The 18,936-nt window shown below is 36.5% G+C and overlaps 1 long non-coding RNA gene across 1 annotated transcript; it reads right to left on the reverse strand.

Annotated features, from left to right (window-relative positions):
* Nucleotides 1–1,865: 1,865 nt before the first annotated feature.
* On the reverse strand, nucleotides 1,866–16,453 carry LOC101747581. Its single transcript, XR_001466024.4, has 5 exons — nucleotides 16,398–16,453; nucleotides 15,501–15,565; nucleotides 13,967–14,096; nucleotides 7,424–7,511; nucleotides 1,866–5,321 (listed from the first exon to the last, which is right to left on the reverse strand). It is a non-coding gene; the product is annotated as an uncharacterized LOC101747581 (long non-coding RNA).
* Between the last annotated feature and the right edge of the window lie 2,483 nt (nucleotides 16,454–18,936).

Consider the following 18,936-nt stretch of genomic DNA (forward strand, 5'->3'; position numbering starts at 1 on the left):
GCTGCTGAAACTAATGAAAATAAAACCACAGTCAGAGTAGAAAAGAATTACCTTTCTTCTGAAAATATTAAAATCAAGTTATAAATACAGTTGAGAGAAAGAGTAGAGTTACTTAACACCAAACAAGCAAGTTAGAGAAGCTTTAGTTGTAATGGAAAAATTCTCCCTTCTGCTGTTTGACAATGTATTGAGTTTTCTCATTAATGAGTATTTTAAGCATGGTATTTAAGAAATTTAGCTTTCCTTTAGGTCAGATTTTACTGTAAACATGTTGTCAAGTCTTAAAACACAGCATATATAGTTATCAACACATATGGAATGAGCAGCTCATGTGAGGTGTTCAGAACACTGGAAGCTCAAATCCCGACACTTGAAATGTAACATCTATAAAACAATGAAAATATATTTTCTTCCCCCCCACCCCAACAGAAGAGGTTAATTTATTGCATAATAACTTCTTTCCATGTCTTTCTTCTCCCTGGAGATCCTACTTTCCATCTTTTCCAGCTCCACAGTAGGTTAGCAACAAAAAACATTTCCAGCACATTTCTTTATAGTTAGATAACTGCTTCAAAACCACACCAGTCTCAACCACACAACATTTACAGTGAATGTCTGAGAAGTATCTAATAAATTACACAAGTTATTCCAAAACTTGTAAAAAATGCCAGTTTGTCAAAACTGAAGCAAATTCAGAGCAGATAAATCAATCACATTGGAAGCTGTGGGTGATGGGAAAATAGCTCTGTCCGGCATCTCATTTTATGATTTTGGGTTTTTTTTGGCAGCTACTCTTTTATATTTCCTACATTTCTTTACACAAAAAACTTCCTTTCACAGAAAGTTTGCTTTTATTTCATATCAGGAAATTAGATATCTTCTATCTCAAAATTGGAGTGAGCTGCCACATGGCATTACAGACTTGAACTTGTGTTATATAATTGAAAAATGCCAGATCTACTAACACAAGAAGAGAAAGAGACAGCATAATTTATATAGAAATAGCCATAATTTATACAGAAATTTAAAAATGAACACAGAACAGGTAGGAGCAAAGTATGGTGCAATACTTGTTCACGTAAGATAGAGCATGCCAGATCAGACTGATAACTTTAATAATCATATTTTTTTTCTGCATAGAGGAAGTTCATAAGGAGTTCAATAACTGGATTTAATTAAGGTATTTGAATATGGCTTATTTGAGAAATTATTTAACTGAAGATCTGTGGAATTTGCAAAAGAGTTGTAAGATGGGTAATAAATTGATGGATGGGAAGTTAGTTCTTTAAAGTTAAGATTTTAGAAATGAAGGAGAGATATAACTCATGGAATTTCTTGGGAGTTACTGTTGCAACTTATTCCATTTTCTCATTCCATGAGTTGGGAAAAAATCTAGGAAGATGTTGCCAGTGGTGGAAAGCTAACAGCCAGTCAGTTGTCTTGTTGGACAGGAAGAACTGAGTTACACTTGAGTCCATTGCAATTACCAAAAATGCAATAATACAAAATGAAAGTAATAGGCTTCTGGACTTCAGAACTTCTTCTAGAAGCTCTGAGATTATCATCAGAAAATGGCTGATAAAAGCAGACTCTGCTGCACTGGCTAATTGAAAGATAAATATTACACTGTAAATTTCTTTTGATAACACTGATTTCAGCAGAAGAAACCAGGTGATAGAAGGCAATTTCGGAACACATGTCTAGGGCTAGTGACTAAGTTCTCTGAAGTCAATGGAAATATTACTATTAGCTTCAGTGCACTTTAATTAGAAAACATGAAATGCAAATGCCATTTTAATACATATTTCCTACCTATCTTTAGGTTTTTTTTTTTATAGAAATACAAGATAAAAGGGAGGGAAATATAATGATAGTCTTTAGGTAGTTGCAATATAGGCATGCTGATAATCTACCATGCAGTAAATTGCTGAACCAGATAATCCATTCAGTGCTAGTCCAAAAGATGGGTCTCTGGGTAAAATTCATTAACCTTCAAGTATCACTTAACAAAATCCTTCTTTGTGAGAGTCTACCTCACTTTGACAGCTTTAAGCTGTTTACTGTGTTAAGAGAAAGAAAGAGAGCTGGGAGACTAATATGCCACTCTCCACTGATAAAATATATGCTCTGTATTTACTGACCTGTAAATTTTTAATATATATATATATATATTTAAAAAAAAAAAAAAAAGAGAGAGAGAAAAAAGAAAAAGAAATTGGAGGTCATTACAAGGTTTTGTTTGTTATAATTTACTGCTCTGCAAGAGTGCTTTTGCAAACAAAAGCTTGGTTGCCATATCTAATTAATACATCTCTTTTTATAGAGGACATTATCACTGTTTCTTACATATATTTATAAGAATATGGAAAACCCAAGCAACTCAGTTTGGAAAAAATATCTAACAATTATGAAAGTCCTGCTTATGTCAGAAAGATCATTTTGGAGGTAGGAAGCATGATTCTGCTTTCAGAGAGGGAAATCTGGCTTAGAGCAAATGTTCCATTGACTCTGGGTGGAAGAAATAATGAGGTGACTTAAGCTGAGATGAAGACAAAAAAAAAAATAAAAATCAAGACAAACAGCAAAATGGAGCTGATTAAGGCAGATTAAGCCAATGTCTACCATGTTTCAAGGATCTCCTGGGAAGTTCTATGTTTGTGCCCATCTGCAATGGCAAACTATACTGAGGCCTAAAATCACTTCCAAATTTCCAAAGAAACAAGGGAGATAAAGAAAGTTGTCTTTCCTTGGAATTCGCTGAAGGTTTTCTACAGTATTAGAGCATAACACTTGAAGGGCACTCCTGTGTCATTGAGACAACCTGAGGAAAGTATGATACTATTTTAGGAAGCAGAGACAAGCAACATGCCATTTGTAGGAGATTATATGTACCCTTATAATTTGCCAAGTAAATCTCAAACAGATTAGAATTAATAAGAATTTTATTAAAAAGATGAACAAACACACAAATTAGCATAAGCCAAGCTGCTACAAATATCCTGGAAGCTAATTAAAGAAAGGGCTTTTTTCAATGACAAAAAGCAAGGTCATAAGTAAGATGTTATGAACAGGTCCAAATCATCAAACCAGCGAGTAATCAAACAGAACAGTAGATGAGGAAATTACTTTGTCATCTTAAATCATGAAAATTTACAGAGAAGAAAGATTTTTCTTGCTTGAGTATTTAGCCAGAGCTTCAAACTGTTGTATTTGTTCTTGCTCAGAACGAAAAGTTCTGTTGGACATAAATGTTTGTGGTGTAGCAGTCCATTTTGAACTCAGATTCTTGCAAGAGATGTTGTCCAATAATTATTACTCGGCTCTCCTTCAGAAAGTATAGAAATACTTATAAAAAAACCTGATTTATCATGTTCTTCTTTAATGTCTCATTACTACAATTTATTTTCTTTCATCTGTTTAATTTTCCCTCTTCAGATCATAACACAAGCTCTTTCAAAGATTGTGTAGAGGTGGGACAGTTAAAACGCACACCAGCAGCTTCTGAAAAACACTGCTTTTAACTCTGGGGAATGTACAGACTAATCAGGGGGTAGTTAGGATTTTCTTAAAGAAAACTAACAAAAGGCAGTTCTTACATCAACAGTCATGGATTATGCACATAACTTCAGAATTTAAAATTTCCATATTTAAAACAAATATTGCTTTATCTTTCTGAGAAAGTCTTACAGTTCAGACTTACTTTGAGAAGTAGTGTTGGCAAAACATTATCAAAATTCAAGAAGACTGATGTAAGACAAACACCCCACCTCCGGTGCTCTTTGTTTAACTAAAGAGGCCTTGGAGAGAATCACCATGTCAACACAATAAGAAGAGGACTGAGACATCTTGGAAACGACAAGATGGTGACTGAGACCTCTTGGAAACAGCAGGATGGCTATCAGCTAGCAACGAGATTGGCTATGAATTAACAAGTGTCAGAATGTAATTAACAAATGCGAAACTTCTTAAGATTGTGAAACTGGACTACCGAGCCAGTGGGAAAACAAGGGAGGGGGTAAGTTTGGCGGACACAAGGTTCAAAAGTTGTCATTTTGTTTCTATAGGTGTGCTCCCGTTGGCAGGATGTCCACAATGCAGTGGTGAATTAAAACTTCTTCACTAGAGATTCTGTCTCCTACAGCTTATCTCAGACGTTTCTGACATTGGCACTTGACTCAGAAAAGCAAACAAATTGCACTTGCTCCCCAGGCCATTACTAGCTCCTCCAGAGTAAATACTGTGCAGCTGGAAGATAGGTCAGGACATATAGGTAATACTGGGACAGAGAAAATAGGGAAGGAAGAATGGGTGGTCTTCAGACTTTCTGCTGACATTTCATATGCTACAGCACTTTAAAGAGCACTGATAACAAACTTGTATTTGAGATTTTTATTATTATTATTTATTTTAAGTATTCATCTTCTTGCAGAGATATGGGGCTGTTTGGGAATAGCAAACCCACTAAATAGTCACCTTTATGCTTACCAGTGATAACAGAGCTCCACAGAGGAGTCACATCAGAGAAGAATAACTGTCTGTTTAACCAAGTTTTTGACCCTTGATTTTGGTAGGAAGAATAAGGGTGCTTGTTAGCAGCAATGCATTTTGTGTGGATGGCAGACACTGTATGGTCATTCTGAAGGATGTTTATTCTTTACCTCAAAAAGATAATACTTTCAGTGCTGTGGCAATTGTCAGCTGAGTTGCTAAACCGGATTTCAAACTGCGCTTTGGCAGGACATAGAGAGACAAAGTCTCTGGCAGTTTAAGGAGATAATTTCTGGATTCTGCACAAAGGCAGAAATAAAGCCTAAGTCACACCAGCTCAAATTCTGAGCTCCTGTCTAAGCTAATGTCCTAAGGACATTATATACACACAATGCAAGCCTATGACATCAGGATGTCCAATTTTAAAGGAACTTTTCCTCACAGACAACAAGAACCCCAGTCCACTGTTCTTCATCCTATTGTCACTGAGAGACAAAGAAAACCTGCAAGGCTGTGCAATAATGGGTTCTCAGCCTTGGGCACAAGCCCAGCTTTGCATCATCAGGGACCTCTTGCTAACGTAGCTAGCTGTATCATGCTTTTTTCAACTGTTGAGGAGTTGACATGATTTTTATGAAACACTTCAACTCTTCAGCAGATTGCCTGGTGTGTACACTATCCAGCATGTAACACAACTAGCCATAGACACAGAGCTCACACTTGCCTTATATCCGGAATGATCTGGCAGAGAATCTCCCACGCAGAAACGTTTTCTGTGCTGCCCCATTACAGGTGTGCCAGATTGCCTCAAGCAATCACCAGCTGTGGTTCTCCTACAAAAGGTAGAATAAACAACAAGTGTTTGGGCATGTTCTCCTAAGTAAGCATCTTCTTAAGGCTGGTGGAATGTCAACAAAATCCTAGCTAGTTGTCCATAGAAGGGAGAAAAGGAATAAGAGTTAGCCTAATTAGAGGAATTTTATAATCACCTTACCTATGGAGAAGATGGTCATCACTTGATAACACTGGAAAGAAAGCATGTTAGGAAAACACTGACAGAGATGGGAAAATGGCCCAGAAAGTAGATTTCTTGTTACAGTACACCTTAGAGTGGACTGTGGTGACAGATATCTCTCTCTGACCCACAGAGAAATGTAATTTGATTATTCTGCATAACAGTAGAAAGGGATTCAAGAAATATTCTCAAAATACTACTTTTCAGTGACTAAGGAGTATAATTAAACCAGGACTGTGATCGACTGCAACAAGTTAAGTGATACTCATACCTCTTATCACAGCCACTTTGCTTTCCCTAAATTTCTGTGGCTTCCTGGTGAGCCAAAGCTCTGTCAGGTGCATAGAACTGATAGATGCATTTGCTTTATCTAAATGACTGTAGCTCATAGCAAGCAAAGACACTGCTAGCAGACAGAGTCAGCACCAATAAAACTTTCATAAAAATCTTTTATTTTTACTCTACAAATACATTTTCTAAAATTTGCAGGGTAAACAAAAATCCTAGGTTGCTTCCTGTAGTAGATGGGTTTATTTTGTATGTTCAGGATAAGCAGAATAATTCTTTTATAGCTTTACATTTTTTGTGGAACAGCCAGCTGTTCTGTGCTTGAGCCAACAAAGATTTTGCTCATATATCCAAGAAAAGCAGCAAATGTAACATGAAGAACCATCCGAAACAAGTACATAATAAAAGTAGGTTGCTTAGTCTCCTGAAAATTGTATTCAAAAGTGATTTCAATGTCAAGTTAATAAAGATATACAAATTTGTATTTGAATTTTAACTGACATCTTCAGCAGTTTTCTATTTTAAAACACTATGGATTATGACTGTATGCTATCTGGTAGAAGTAGATGTAGCCATGAGGAAAATTTCTGAGATAGAGATTACCAAAAAAAGCCCTTACTGATTAGTTTATGAATCAAAGATTTATATTTCACATTTTATAGTCCAGAAGTCTACCACAGCATTTGAAAATCATCTGTCAACTTCACACTTAATGACAAAATAAATTGAATTCCTTTATTGTTAACTTTTTCTTTCAGCTGCACTGACTCCAGATAGCCATCAAAGAAAGATCAACATTAGCTGTTAAGTCAATGTGGCTTTAGAAAGCAGTTCCCTAAACCTCTCATGGTTGCTTTCCAGCCACTTCACTTTATAAGAACTTGATGAAAGATATATTACGCTAACTCATCACTAGCCCTGCTTCCAAAGTATTTCCAAAAAACCTCTTAGAAACAGATATAATTAGAAATAATCATAAAAAAAATCTATTAGCATTCTTCAAAAATTCCTTAAAATATGAATCACCCTTTCCTCCTCTTTAAAAGGCTGTATTTTTGCAACTGATGATTTCAGTACTTTTGCAATATTGCTTCAGCTGTTTGCTAGAGCACCATCTCACTCCCTCTTTCATGGGTTAAATCATCTGAAATATATACACATTGTTACAGGAACACTGAGCATCTCAGCTTTCTACTATGAGAAATCACACCTTTCTGCTGAGTGATCATGCACCCTAGATTACATCTTCATTGAAGAAATACTTGAAAAATTGAATTTCTCTCTTGGAGATTTGAAACATATATTTTGTTCCATTCAGAATGGAGAGTGAAGTTATTTCCTTTTTTTTTTTTTTCAAAATGTATATCTAATATAATACATCAAGAGTTGAAACAAAGTATTTCAACAAAGTGAAAATGAAATGTCTTTTTTATAGCTTGTAGAAAATCTTGAGAAAATTTACATTTTCTAAAGAAATATTTGATGTTATCACATCAGTATTTTGTACAGATAAATAGTTCACTTAGAACATGCCAACTTTCGCATCAAAATTCTCTTGTTAGCTATTTTAGTTTATTGAAACACCTCATACAGAAAGAATGTGACATTATATTTAAGTGTATCTGACTTTACCTCCTTTGAGCAGTGTAGGTGACTGAAATTTCTACATGGGCATCCTCTTTATCTGTACCTTTTTCATTTCTGCCTCTGGATCTGTAAGCTAAAAATAAGGAAAGAGATTTTATGAATATTTTCCTACATGTAATTATCCATGCCTAATTCATGCAGAAATTCTACAGGAAGATAACACAGGTAACATTTTTATTTTTGTGAATCCCACAAGAAAATGCAGTTTTCTGTTATGTCTACACCAATTTTCATCCCAATTTTTTCAGACTAAACTCTCTCTGCTTGAAGTAGTAATAAGGAGCAAAGGAACTCACTATGCTTTGTAAATTGGGGGTAGCTTTTTAGTGGCTAGAATTTCATATCAGACTAAGTGAATTGCCTTAGAGGTACCCCTAAGACACACTTCTTAAAGTGAGAAAATAATCTAGTTGAATCTGTTTGTTGATTTTTTTTTTTTTTAAGTTAAAATACTAATAAGCACATAAAGGTCTCAAATTATGGTTCGCTTCAGGAAAGACATCCCATGCAAAGCGTTCACTTGAGTTTTTCTGGATTTATCTGCATTGCCCCAGCTTGCTTCCTGCAGTCTTTCAGTGACAAAGGCCCATGACAGCCTTGCCATTGTTTCAGAACATGCACAGACACAGTGTTGGCCTCTTTTTACTACTCCATTTTACCATATTTTGTCCTCTTCTATCCCCCCTCAAGACTATCATCCATTTTCCTTGTTAAAGACTATAAAAATAAATAGTTAGCACTAAATCCTGAATTGACTGGAGTTTTTTGGAAAGAAATATTTATATTCAGAAATCTAAATAAAAACTGTAGTAAAATGGTATAGCTGAAAATGTGGATCTAAACAGAATTATATATATTAAATTAAAAGAATTTTAATACAGCTAGGTGCGGCAAGAGAGAGAGAAAAAGAAATTAAAGGTCATTAGTATATACAGACACCTAAAAATGGTTACTTATTCTGAGTGAAAAAAAAACCCATGAATATAGCATACAGATGCTATAAAAAAGAGACAGAAAAGAGCTTAAGGAAATAATTCATTGGATGTATAAGAGGCAAATAAGAAGGCGTATTGTAGACACAAAGATCTTAAAAAAAAAAAAAAAAAAAAGCACAAAAAAAGAATGTGGTAATACCCCTTGTCAATTTTTGTCATTTTTTTCATTTATGCTTTCACAAGAATACAACATATAGATAATATTCAGTTTTAGCTAGCCACTCATGAAAGTCACTGGATGTTTGTAAGATATTACTACTGCATCTCTCTATTTCCCATCTTTTCTATACCTGTTTTTTATTATTATTATTATTATTATTTGCTGGAAATAAAACATGATGCAATACCAACTTGCTTCTGAAAAAAGATGTCACATGCATTCCATGTCTTGATGACTCCTACTGAGAAATATCAGGCAGTTGCTTGCCCAAACAGGCTGTGATAGAAAATGAAATACTGGATATTGATTATGACATTCATGAAAAATGTTGATACATCATATGCAAAAAAAAAAAAAAAAAAAAAAAAAAAGGGTATAAATTAACATCTGCCTGTCAAGAAGATGACAGATATCTGTTATAAAATACCTGCATGGTCTTTTCTTTCAGGTTCAGCAACCTGCTCAAATGTCATTCAATTAAACAGAAAAAAAAAGTTAACTGACAAATGACAAGCTTTGTCATGTACCCAATCATACACTATACAATTTGTCAGCAAGGAGTGCTCACCCACAAAACTAAAGGGAGACAGATGATTAAAGAAGTCATTTGACTTGCTAGCATGAAGTGTTACGTTACAGAAAGTATTTGAGGTCAGGAAGAAATTTTGCCCCAAATGAGACTGGTAGGGACAGGCAGCCTTTGCTCTGGGAGAATAGGGTTAGGGGCCATCAATCTGAAGACTCCAGCCCACCCTCAACACCATGGACTTTCAGTTGGCAGAGTGGTCATGGGTGGTGATGCTATGACAACTGTTTACCAAGTACTATATTGTCACTGTTCTTTAAGTCAGCACCAGTAATTCATGGATAACTTCTCAGTTTAGACAAAATGGATACAAAGGACAAAAGGACACAGAACAGTGGAATTTTGGTAAAACAGGAAAAATAGATCAGGTTCTGCTGCTGCCAGCAATGAACTGAGGTGCAAAAAATGTCATTAATCTCATTCCTTAGCGATGCCTGATGAAACAAGCTACTCTCCACTCCAGCTCTGAATAATTGGAAAACATTAACAGTCCAGGCTGTAGAAAGGCCAATAGGATTGTCAAATTGCATCTCCAGCAATCACAGGTAAATAAAAAGCTCTGCAGAATACTTTCATCTAATAACTCAAACTTAACGAGGATCAAAAATGTTTGCCAATAGACTAGGAAAAATCCAAGAGGAAAATTCACAATTATAACATGCCACCCCAAAACTGAGTAGAAAATTTTAAGACCAGTTCCACAGTTTGGGTTCCAGTAGCAGAGGATTTCCTGAGTGTAATCACACAGTCGTAGTAAGTGTTTCGGACCCAGTGCCCCAGAGGCAAACATATCCCAAGTACATTTTAGTTCAAATTGAGAGCTAAATAACATTCTTGCTGGTTTCCCTTGACTGAACTATGCTTATAGGTAGATTAAGAACATGTAGATTATTTCCACTGAAAGGTATTGAATGGATAATGCCAAGCATACATTTCCATTTTAATTCCTGTCAGATGAGGAAAGGATGAGGAAATATTCCCAGCTTGTGCAATCTCATGAGAATCCACTGGAAGCTGGAGTCAGTCGAACCTGGTACTTTGGGCCTCTCTAGACTTCATCCTCTAACACTATAATGCACACAGTTCCCACTAGGACCCATGTAGGGAAATAAAAGCCCTGTACAGAGCTCACAGTGACAGACACTGAGGGGTTAGTGTTGTTTCTGAACATATGTTTGATTATTGCTTTGGCCATAAAACTTATAATCCTCAATTACGGCTCAAGAGAGATGTCTCTTCTAATCAAATCACCTCTCAAACAGCCTGGGCCCCATCCAATCACAGTTACCATTTTTCTCTTGTGGGATGACTAAACAATTCCAAGTTTTATAGCTAACTGTAAATTGAAATAATGTCCTCACACATCACAAGCAGATATAGCTGAAATAAAGCTAACACACTTCTCAAAGTCCAAAAATATATTTTCTGAGTTAGTCAACATACAAATGCTGAACAAGATTAGTTTGGAGACAACTTCTGTTTCTGCTTGAACTCCTGTGTTTAAATGAACCCTTAGTGAAAAAAAAAAATGGTCCTTAAAATTAATCTATGTATTATGAAATACTGTATACTGGGCTCATTAATGAAGGATACTCTTTTTTTTTTATGAGCAGCAACAGAACTTTTAGCATCAAAAATGTATTCCTCAGCAGTAGCATCAAAAAGGTGTGGGTTTTCTTTGTCTTTGTTCCAGCAAGCTATTTAAAGAACAGCTTTTTTTTCCCCTTATCAGAGGTTTTTTAACTGTAAAGAAACTAAATCATTTTTAATATATTTTAAATTTGATGGAAAATAGACATATGTTAGCCCATGTAGGAAATTATTCTTCATGTGTGTTTTCAGTTGTTATTGAGAGGAAATCTATCCATGCACACATCACTTACATACACAAGCACATTTTTTAGACTGTAGTTAAGTGTATTTTTTTTAAGTGTATTTAAAAAACTTTTAAAGAAGTTTTCTTTCTAACTCAAGAAGAATTGCTTACTTTAATAGAAACACAGAACTAGTTCATGAAATAAATTTACATGGACACAGTTGCCACTCATTTTTACCAGTTTTCTGAGTAGAAGAAGGCCGTAGCGATCTGGATTAGGACATCATATTGTGCAGGATATAGATGTCTATGTATATAACTGAGCTAATCACTACAGGCTGCCTTTACTGTCAATGGAGAAAAATTGGCACTCCTGGGAGTAATTTGTCTGCCACTGAAGTTGTTGGCTAAAACAGGCTGGATGAATGATGCCTTACAAGTGTCCATCATTCTTCATTGACTCTAAAGGCAGCCTGGAGTGACTAACTCAGAGGTAAGCTACACTGTGGATAGCAGAGTTAGATGAGTTGGAGCCCACAGTGGGGGAAGAATAGTTACAGTGAAAACTAGTTTTTCTGTCCCTTCCTTTTCAAAGCCAAGCTTTGCAGCCAAACGTTTTCAAAACGAAGTATATTTGTAGCTGTGGCCAGAGTGTGGCTGTGTTGTTCGCCATGGGAAAGTTGTTTCCATTCTCTTGTTAATTTCACCATGTGCTGTACTTCTTGTTGTTCTGCCCAGCTGTTATGATGCTGATGAATCAGGTCACCAAGTACTATCCAGCACAGCCATGTCCTAGTGCTGTGCACACTCTAACCATTGCTTCTCAACTATTCCATTGCCAATGGTAAAAAAAATGATGTATGCCCACGTGGAATGTTCATTTCTTTCTGTTCAGAAGGTTCTTTATTCTTACTTTTCTTAATGTAATGAATTTCAACAAGAATTGGAAAACATTTTTAAACGGAAAAGATCAAAATATTTTTTTTTTTTTATCTTGGGTAGTGTTTTTAGTAAATAATAAATAAATCCAACAATTAGTACCTAAACATTGAAAAAAATTATTGCAAAACTGTCGAACTCTAGTAATTTTGAAAAAAATATAGTTTATTTATTCACTTTAATTTGGTCTTATATATATTTTAACTGTTCAGTTGTGTTCATTTTAATCCACAGGGAAGTAAAAAATTAACTGGAAAATTTTTATCCCTTCTACTAATTATTTTTCTGTCATTTGGCAACAGAGTTGGCATTATTTTATTAATTTTACTTCAATTTTCTTCTGCAGTAAGCCATCAGAAGTTAGGGTGGTAAGAACTGAAATTCATATTAAGGCATTTCAGTATGGCTCTAAGGTTGGACATATCTAGGCAAACTCTAGCAATGATGGCTCCTTGTTATAGCAAGTAACTCTTACTGCAGTACAGGCATTCCTTGAGCTCTTAAAGATTTTGTCTTGCTTTCACTCTAACCTTGTGATTTGTGAGTTTCAGTTTCTGGAAGAAAAAAAAGAAGAGGAACAACCCCAAAAAGAAAAACAAGAAGAAAGAAACTACACAACAGAAAACAAATAACAGCAATAAAAACAAGACAATCCTGAAATTATTTACAGAGGTGAGAGATGGGATTGAATGTTTATTTCTCTTTCTAAAGGGAGAACTCCAGCACACACACAATATTACACCATGAAAATAGGCTTTGTGGAGGTAAAACATGCAGGGAAAAGGGCAGTTGCACAGAATGATTACAGTGTGCATTCAACAATCACATACTGCCAGAAGGACTGTGCAGGCAAACTCCCTACATTCCTAATGAAGTCCAAGTGCCTCAGGTATCAGGACAATACTCTGCTGAATACCTTAGACTGTGCCATTACATACATACTGTCTGTCAGCTTGCACCAATTTCCTTCCCAAGGGTATTCACTATGCAGAACACAGCATCACTGCTAGATTCCCCCAACAGTGAACATCCTTGATCCTTACTTGTCCTCAGAAAACACCTATATATTTTTTAAATTAAGAACTTGAGAGAAAAAAAACAATTTGAAGGCATCACGGCACTCCACAAACTTCTGAGTAACTATTTATTGTTTATAAAACCAGTTTCTCACTAAGCCCTCAGTTGCCTTCTGTGAGTTAGTAACTCATTAAAAAGCAAGTAAGCTCTGCTAAGACCTGGAGTCTGGGCTGTTCAGTGAGCTGGAAAAGATACAGATATAATTTATGGCAGTAAAGCTGAAACTTAGTGAGAAAACAGGTTGCAGAGGATCTCATATCAAGAAACAGTGATGAAATTATGTTCAAAATAGCGTAGATAAAATGACATTCATTGTAGGTATAAAGATCCCCAATAAGGAACAAACAAACCTAACTGCCTGAACACAACAGTGGGCCTCATATTACCTAATATAATAAAGAAGAGATTTTGGAGCCCTTGAAGATAGCTTCTAAAAATGTTCTTTGTCACAGCAGTTAGGAAAGTGACAAATTGAACTAGAGAAAGAGAGAATAAATAAAACATTATATTCCACTATATATACCTATGGCATATCGCTATATCTCTATCTTGATTTCTGTAAGGAACTATGGTCACTTGCCTTAAAAGGATTGTATTTGATCTTAGGACAGATACAGAGATAAGTGAAAAAGTTGATAAAAGGTGTGGAATAACTTCTATATGATGAAAGATTAAATTAACTGGAATTGCTAAGGTGGTAAAAGAAAGGTGCACAGGTTGAAATATGACAGAGGTATATAAAATAATGAGTGGCACAAAGAAGAAATATTATTCCAATTGTCATAATGTCAGAACAAAGGGACATCACTTAAAATCATCAAGCATCAGGCTTAAAGCTGAGCATATTTAAACTACAGCAAAGGCTGCTGCAGGAGACCACAGAGGCCAGAACTCAACTGAGATAAAAAAGTAATTAGGGAAGAAAAGTTAAGAGCTACTAAATAGAAAATTTTACCTTCAGTTCAGGAAGTTCTTAAACTGAGAGCTCCAGAACTGGAGCATGCAGCTTTCTCTCTCTCTCCCCACCAGCAGCCTGTCCCAGGCACTTGTCACCAAAAACACAAAATGCCCAGCAATAAAGGCACCTAGAAAAGGTAAACAAAAAGCAGCATTTCTTTTTTCTCCCTTCAACATGATCATGTGGCAAACAAAGACATAGCAATAACTTTAAAAGGAAGTGTCAGAATTGCTCTGAGGCCCTTGGGGGAAAAGTATAGAAAACTCAAAATATACAGAATAAAATTTTTGAGAGTGTTTCAGAGCTGAGGTTGGGCTTTACTCTCATAGAATCAAAAGCAAAGGCTTTATCCTTGCTTCCCCACAGCCCAGGTGCATCCTGACTTTGGGACTGCTCTCCAAAAACCATCTTGGAAAGTTATTAGCCTTTTGACAATAAAGGCCTTTATATGACCATTCCTAATCACTCAAACCACTCCACACGAGATCAGAAGTGAAGTAACAGTAAACCAGGCATGCAGGACATTTGATCCTGTTGCCAAGAAACAGAGAGTTCCACAGAATGACTTGATTTTCCTGACAGGAGGATGGAAGTCTTTGTATGCATGGTAAATGTCACCAAGTAAAAAGGAAAGCCTGAAGTGTTTTTCAAAAGAATGCATGCATCTAAACTGCAAAAGTGGCTGCTGGGTTGAAAACACCCACATCTCTTGCTGTAACTACACCATTAGCATAGATAATATAAAAGTTTTGTGGGTTTATTAGGTTGCGTATCCACAAAGAGATTAGGATAGGTCAGAAGGGATGAGGGAAAACTAAAGCTAGCCAAGCATCAAACAGAATCTGAAACAGATACAGCAATAATAATTTAAACATTACACACACATTACTTAGTCAAGATAAATCAATTCTAGCTAAAGGTGCAAACACAAATTTTGGTTTCTTTTGGAGTATCTCAGACAAAATGGTAACCGAAGAACATATGACAGAACAAACTGTAGTACGCTAAGTAGAAGAAATACTTGTGAATGAAAAAATAGAGATCCATCATTGGTATTCACCAATATATGTGGCCCTTGCTGATGACTGGCTCAGTTCAAGTAACTGCTGAGCAGAAACACTGAGCTGTGCGGGCCTGAAAGGAGCTGTTTATCACACAAAACCTATTGGGTTTAATAAGCTTAAATGTAAAAGGAGAATAGTGGTATACACATGGTCCAGCCCAAATGTGATTAAGGGAGAAAAGAATCAAGCCAAGAACGTTCAACTGCAGTGGGATAAGGATATAATGTGACTGTACAAATAAGATGGGTCTCAGTTATAGTTTTCAGTCTGAGGGTGGGAGGAAATACCTAATATGTGGCCTGTAGTTTATTTTGAACAACATATGAAAGGAAATTTGAAAACTGTATACCTAACAATCAGCTCATGGGGTATGGTTTTGTGTTAATTCCACACCGTAGCAATGCTAGCTAATGTCCCACATGAACAAGCCCTAGTCTAAAAATAAACCCAGCTCAGTTTTTGCTTACCAGCTCAACCAGCGGTCTTTATCCATGGAACACTATCCACACTGGGCTTCACACTGCTGCCTTATCTGCATGAGAAGCATTAAGACTACAGAAATATTATGGCATTCATCAGCAGTGATTATTTGAAGCACTGCTACACTTTTTATGACACTGAACATTCCAGTTACTCTCTTGTATTTCTGTAGTCAGCCCTTCCTTCACGAGGAAGGAGATGGAAAGAAGCCCTTTTGTGATTTTTCTTACCAAGACTGAAGATCCAAGAAGTTGTGTATTAGCTCTTAAAAGGACACAGCAATGAAAGGAACAGAAGTGAGTTGTTAGAGGAGTGATGGGAATGAACAATAGAAACTTTTCTTTCAGCTTTATTTCCATCTTTCCTAGTTGGCTATGAGGTTACAGAGATTTGATTCATAAACCATGCCTTCAAGTAGGCAGCCTCCTTAGGAAAAAGGAATTTTACATCTCATTCACAAGAGGTGTATAAACAGACCCCATCACCACTAGACCAGGACAAGGGTAAATCTAAACCTGACATATTATTGATTACTGCTCCCATGACACTGTTGCTGTCATGCAGGATGAAGGGCTTTCCAGCCTCAGTTAGCCTACACTTCAGTTATAGACAAAGCACTGGAGAAAGAGAGGATACTAGAGAAGTAAGCCTTAAGTACTAGCACAGAGTAGTTTTGCTTACATCTATGAAAAAAAAAACAAAAACAGAACATGACAAGTACATTTAAATTTAAAACAGCATTTGGCATTCAGCATTCAAGTTACCCTCTGTACACTCAACAGATATACAGAGTGGTGTGGTTAGGTTGGTATTTTACAGATGGCATAGCCAGAAAGATTATCATGGTGGAAATGGATAATTAAAAAGTAAATGAAAACACTCACCCATGTCCTAGGCTCCCAGGAGAACTCGAAAGGGAGTAATCACCAGAAAGAGATCCTTTTTCAGTGACAGTCAGCCCTTAAATGGGAGAGGTGCAGCCAGGCTCCACCCCTTCTGGTCACATAGGTGAATTGCCTTCACCTGTGCTCCTGCAGCTGACTCAGCACTTGCCTCAGGTGATCATTCAGTGGTTCAGGCCATGACTCAACAGTTCCCATACATCCTCCTTTGTTAGAAAAAAAGGCTGAGATGTTGGAAGGACAGCAAAATTATTGTGTGGTTATGTGCAGTATGGTGAAACTGGGAAATGATATTCTGCAAAGAAAGACTGGAAGACAATGATCCCTCCACTGCTCTTCCTCAATCACTGTGCCTACATGCATGAACACCAAGTCTTTTAACCTGAAGGCTAAAGGAGCATGCAGCTCATTTCTTTCTTATCCCTAATTTGCTCACCTGTCCTCTTCCCTTATCCTTGATTGTTCCTGCCATCTGTGATTCTGTGGCTCTATGTCTGTAGCTTCTCTTGATTTGGATTGCTTCCAGACTAAACTGGCTGAGCTGTGCTGCGATCCTTGATTTGTTTGTAACAAAGTGCCATTTCAATGTATTGAGAAATCTTTTGGATGCATTAGGGTTTTGTCTCTCTCTCTTTTTTTTTTTTTTTCCTATTATTTGGATGCTCTTGAACACCAATAGAATATTGAAGAGAATACATGACTTTTAATGCCAAGGAAATAGAATATTTGAATAACAGAAAATAGTTGTTGCGCATACTAGTGAAGAGTTGCACAAGCATTTTACAGCTTTGCTCACAAGTATTTATTCTATATCTCTATGATAAAAGTACTGTTGCATTGCAAAAAAGAATACACACTTTGGCATCACAAAGTCACATTTTTAATTATTTAACAGAAAGAATGCAATCACCACTATCAACAGAGGAAGTCATTAAGTGATTAGAATTCCTACTATGCTCCCTGTTAACCCCAGAGATCCATTCAGAACTGCACGTAAACACATTTCCTATTCATTGTAAGCACTGCTGAGAATTACATGAAATACTTTTTTGCATTTCATCCAGGGAAAGGAGCACTTCTGCTTTAATATACTTGCTCTTTACATGAATCATTCTGCAGATCTGATGTCCGCCCTAAGCGAGGGTATTTGACAACTTGAGACCCATTTTATGCTCCCAGATTATTAGAGGCCAGAACAACGCTGTTTCTAGGTATATGTGCCTGCCCCAGATTGGTGAGCGAAAGCAATTTACAGGCTCTTGAATGCTGAGAGCATTAGCCATTGTCATTACAGAAGACTCTTCTTTCTGACAGCAAGTGAAATGAAAGGCACATGAGCTGGCAAGTTGCTATAAAAAAAAATTGCCTTTCTAAAGATTATTTGCAATTTAGCCTTGTTGCATGAAGACAGATGGTTTAAGCAACATTCGTGGCAGAAACATGCATGATCTTATACTAGAAGCTGAGGATATTCCTTTCCTTGCTTTCTCATTTCTATGTTTCTGTTATATTAATCTGCATGCAGTTATAGAGCTTCAAACAGGAAAAATTACTAAGCCAGAGTCCTTCTGTTATATTTTGGTAAATTAAACAAGCAATTCTCAACTAGAATTACCCTGGTTACAGTTCTCTTCATTGAACTAAGAATCAGACCTATTGAAAAACACAAAAAAGCCTTCTGAAACACTGTCAGTCTTGTTCAGATCTGGCACAGCTGCAGGGTTAAAAGCATTTAACTAAATTAGGTTTCACCCCATCTCCCTCACTCTCATATCACAACTAAATGTACCGCTCCTCCCAAATGAGTATCTGAACAACCTGAAAGCTACCCATTAGGCCATGTCAATAACAGTAGTTTAAAATCCACCAAAACTCCTGTGTCTAGCATTTACAATTAGCTGGCTTTACCTGGCTTCCTGCTACCTGGCCTGCCTGACTTCTGCTTTAGAGGCCGCCACACATTTTTGTTGCTCTTTGTTAGCTCAGCACAGAGACAGTAGGGGAGGAAGATTTCCTGCTCTCAAATATTATCTCTGTAGTAGATTCCCCTCAGCTGCAGGCTGCAGGCCCCATATTCTGAGTCATTCCAACATGGCTGTAGCCATCCTCCCACTTAATCTCAGGTCCTGCCTAGTTGGAGGTTGAACAAACAATCTTCCTGTTTTTTGTATATTAAACATAAGACTTATTTTTCTATTAAACTTTCAATAGCCATTTTTGCATATCTCCTCACACACTTTTTTTTTTCCAATCTTACAAATGTCTTCCAACAAATGTCTTCTCAGTTGCAGTTTTAATTTTACCTGACAGTTAGATAATTACCTCCACCCGTATCCAAACTTATATAGTCCAGAACAGCTTTCCTGTAGGATACATGCTTGCTTCACAAGCTTAGAAGTCTAAAGTTTGCATCAGCTCTACATTTAAGTTCTCATCAAGGTCCTACTAACCCTGAGTTAGGTTCATGCCTGAACTGGCAAGTTAGCTTAAGTTAACATTTTGTTCCTATTTTTTGGTTTGT

The sequence above is a fragment of the Gallus gallus genome, chromosome 3 (assembly GCF_016699485.2).
Source record: "Gallus gallus isolate bGalGal1 chromosome 3, bGalGal1.mat.broiler.GRCg7b, whole genome shotgun sequence".
NCBI classification, from domain to species: domain Eukaryota; kingdom Metazoa; phylum Chordata; class Aves; order Galliformes; family Phasianidae; genus Gallus; species Gallus gallus.